Genomic DNA, 4,380 nt, shown 5'->3' on the forward strand with positions numbered 1-4,380 from the left:
TACAGACAAGGACATTTTTGACAAGAAGGAAAAACAACACAAAACAATCCCTGGAAAGAATGCAGTTGGCTTCGATCCTAACAAGTGAAACAGAAGTCATTAATCTTCTCTCCTCCCTGAGCAAACTCCTGATACAGGCCATGATTTTCACTCACATATTCACTGATATTCCTCACTACTTGTCTCCTGTAGATCAGAGAACAGTCTGGGCTCTGATTTTTGCATTTCACAACATTTAAATAAAAAAATAATAATTTTTTGGAGATTCAAAAGACTTAAATAGAGGAATCCATCTTCTGGTATATAACACTGCAGGTAAGTTTTTTTTTTACATGCATGTCTTATATTAATAGTTAGGTGCCTTGATATGTAATGATTGTTTCACTGCCATTTTTAACAATTGCAAAAAGCAGCGACAATTTTCTTCCCGAGACCTCCTGAAATTGTATAATTTTTTTTTAAAGCTAAATACACAGTTTTACTATTGTGGTTTTGACAGCAATATACTGTCACTTTTGTTATCCACAGAGAACATTTGCAAATTTAAAAAGTAGAAAATGTCAACTATATGAAATATTACAATCAGTGGAATGGAGCAGCATGTTCAAAAAAGAAGGGTGGTGGCATGTATATAACAGTCACACAGTTTAGATAGACGGGTGTTCGACCAGTGCAGGGAAAACGGTTTGCTCATAAGTCCTGGCCTTTTTTACTGTCGGGCCTCATCAGTGACCCCATGTGGGTGGAGGAAGTAACTGGAGGGTGTGGTGTGCGAGTTTGTGAAACCTCCTTCAGAATTCAGGTCATGAAACTCTATTGTTAGCACAATGTGTTATTTTAGGCTATGGAAAATACTGCTGAATACAGCATGTTCCTGTTCTTGCACGCTATTCATGCTCTTGACTTTGAGCGAGGCCTTATTTATACAAGAAACATGTAATGTTTTTTTTTTAGAAAGCATTCTCAGACACTTTAAAATCCATTCACACACACACACACACACACACACACACAAATTGGAAATACACTATATATATATATATATATGTATATATACACAATATGAAGTAAACTAGTATTTACATTTTCACTCACTTACATAAAGTGTAAAAGTACTGCTGTACTTCATTTTCTGATTAATACTAATGCTATTCAGTTCTAGTACTTACATATTACATATGCAATTTTAGCCCAAATCACACAGACCTGCCAATAGGCATCCATACTATTTAATTGTTAAACCAAAGACACCTCAAAGAATTTTTCTTTGAGCAAAACGATGGCATTGCATGTCTGCAATGATCACAACTTCTTTTGCAAAAGGGATTATGCAAGAGGGGCTTAGTCTTCAATCACTTATTAATGCAACTAATGAGATGACCATTGCTTTCTGTTTTTATTACTAATCCAACTTATTAAATCAGAGGTTGTTGATTGGCCAAACCATGGCTGAGATGAAGGACTAGTGACTGCCTATCTCATAAAGACATGGGAACTTAGAGCAAAGACTCATCCATTGAATGTCAAATGAAGAATCACTGAAAAGAGCACGATTGCTGAAAGGTAAATCCATTATGGCAAATCCTTCATCCAGATTCTGAACTGAGTGTTTAAAAGGAACTGCAGCAAGTTAGTGCGCGGTTGTAAGACAAACATTACATATATGCTGAGAAAAAAGAACGTGAAGTGTCTTAAGAGGAGGCAGTCTACATAATGGATATGACAATGGCAAGCATTATACATGCATGATTCATATGTGTTTTAAAGGTGTGGAAATAGCTGGCTTCACGATGAAGTGTGTGATACTCATTCTGGTACTCTCTCTGACTCTCCCTGCAGCAGTGAGTATTACAAACATCTGTATAAAACTCATTTATTAATGTATTCTTATTGTATTGTCATTTTCTTTATTTTCCTTCTTCCTCACTAATTTGATTATTTTTTAGTAACATTAGAAAGATGAGGGGAAAGAGGAGGAGTAGAAATAAGAAGAATCAAAAAAGTGATTGTAGAAGTGTCAATAAGTCAGTGTAGGTTAAAAACACAAAAATCAGGATGCAAATATGTTGATTTGTACATGAATACTTTAACATTCAGTCAATACTACTAATACTGCTACTGCTACTATGACAATGATTACTATGGATACCACTAGTGTTACTACTGATACTAATAATAATGATTATAATACATCTGTTCTACAGTTGTCTGTTCAGCCTCACCGTCGAAGCTATTCTGAAAGCGATGAGGTAAAGCTTATCTCACTCCACTATTCTAACAAAACTTTTGAAATCATCTTAAAGCCTCCTGGTATTATCTTGCTAAAGACTGATTCATGCTCTAAATGACTATCATTGTTTAAAATATACATTGGAGTTTGAAAACAATTTATCTGCAAAAGGTCAAAGCTAGGGGACATGCTGCAAAAATAAAATGTTAAATGGCGAACTACGTGACCAATTACACTTGGTCTGGGATGAACATTTTAAAAGCCAGTCCTCGGCACCCTTGAAGGGCAGCATGTGTCTGACCTCTCTTTCTCGATGTGCTGTTATGTGTAACAGAAGCTGGTCTTCTTCCGGTACCCCACATTCTACCGGCAGCCACGGTACTGGTTCCCCTTCTGGGCCCTCCTCCCGGGCCTCCTCCCCAGACCAGCACCTGCCCCGGGACCGGCCCCCACCCCCGCCCCGGCCACAACCCCCCGGGGGGATAATGGATAAGAAGGAAGGAGGTGTCTCTGGAGTTCAGCGCCCCCCACCCCCTGGATTTACACAGAATTACAAGTTTGAAATGTGTTTCATACAATGCTTTTAAAAAATCTTTTCTGCTGATTACTGAACCCACTCGAGTGTGCTTTATGTAGACCAAAGTAACACCCGCATTCAATTTTATGTCAAAATCATGGAGAAATGCTGATTGATTCCAGGGGTATGAATTAATATGACAAATGCCCAATAAAAAGCATCACTATCAACCACAGGTTCGGCAGTGTGCCTTTTTCATGTACCGTTTCCATAATTACAGCTGCAATGATGAAACTCAGATGAGTATGCTGAGTTTTTTTTCTTCAGTTTTACAAGCTCTGCAATATCCTTTGACCCAACGCTGTACGGTTGCAAAATGTTGATTCATATAAAGAAGGTTTGTTATTTTACCAATCAAGTGTAATTACAATAAACACACATACTGGTGTGTGGAAATCAGATACAACCTACATTTCATCACAAAATGTGCATGACAGTGCCATGTATGATCAGTGATTGAATAAATAATGCTGAATTTGTGTACCATTGCAAACCATCAATGAATACAAATGTTAATATGAATAAACTCACTTTTGGAAGCATTATTATTATTATTATTATTATTAGTAGTAGTAGTAGTAGTACAGTACCTACTGATAGAAGGGTCTTTGTTTATTTTTACTATTTTGCACATTTTAGAATAATACCAAAGACATCAAATCTATGAAATAACACATATGGAGGCATGCAGTTATCAAAAAAGTGTTAAACAAATGGAAACTATCTTACACTTTAGGTTCTTCAAATCAGCAATTTTTTAATTAATTTTTTTTTTGGAAAGAAATTCATACACATATGCATACATACATACATAGGCATCAACTTCACTATTTATATTTGTCTAAGTAACAAATTTCAGGCAGTTAAGTTATGTCAGTAGATCCAAATGTCTTTGAATGCATGTTTCCCATTATCTTAATCAGTCACACCTTTGGCTGATATTGTAGTAGCAGTAAGAGTAGTGGTAAAGATAGTAGGGGTAGTAGCTTTGTTGCTCTTGTTATTCATGATTTTATTGTTAAGTCTTTTTATTCTTCATGTCACATTTCCATATTAGCACATATTCCCCCATTGCACGTGTTCCCTGAGAGCAGTCTGGGCTTCAGATCTGACACATCGGCAGTAACACCCAGACAAGTGAAACCGGGTGGGCTGTGTCCAGCTACAGCTACCCTGGGTGGGGAGGAAGGCTACACAATTTCACATGGGATTATGGGCCCTGAAGGATAATTACAGCACTCCTCTGATATTCTGCCCATACAACTCCATTATTGGATCAAGGTAGATTAGGAGTGAGCTGTCATCTGTGGGTTTAATCCCTGACACGGCACTGTAGGCGGCCGGTAAACAGATAACAGCAGTATTGCATGGGGCCTCATTGCAACATGACTCAGGTATCCTAGACAGCTCATTGTGCCCACCCTACTGCAAGAGGGCAGTGACTAAAGCATGTCTGTATGAAAAAAAAAATCATGCCTATTTAAAACAAGTAAACACAAATTATTATTATTAATGAAAACTTTACCAATGAAAACTTTGCTGAAAACAGTTTTCACTTTTTGTTTTTAATTGT

General features: G+C 37.1%; 1 long non-coding RNA gene across 1 annotated transcript; it reads left to right on the forward strand.

Moving 5' to 3' along the window:
- Positions 1-250: 250 nt before the first annotated feature.
- On the forward strand, positions 251-2,249 carry LOC118769460. The gene is made up of 3 exons (XR_005004502.1): positions 251-315; positions 1,768-1,841; positions 2,205-2,249. It is a non-coding gene; the product is annotated as an uncharacterized LOC118769460 (long non-coding RNA).
- The last annotated feature ends 2,131 nt before the right edge of the window (positions 2,250-4,380 follow it).

This window comes from Megalops cyprinoides, chromosome 22, assembly GCF_013368585.1.
Source record: "Megalops cyprinoides isolate fMegCyp1 chromosome 22, fMegCyp1.pri, whole genome shotgun sequence".
Classification (NCBI taxonomy): Eukaryota; Metazoa; Chordata; class Actinopteri; order Elopiformes; family Megalopidae; genus Megalops; species Megalops cyprinoides.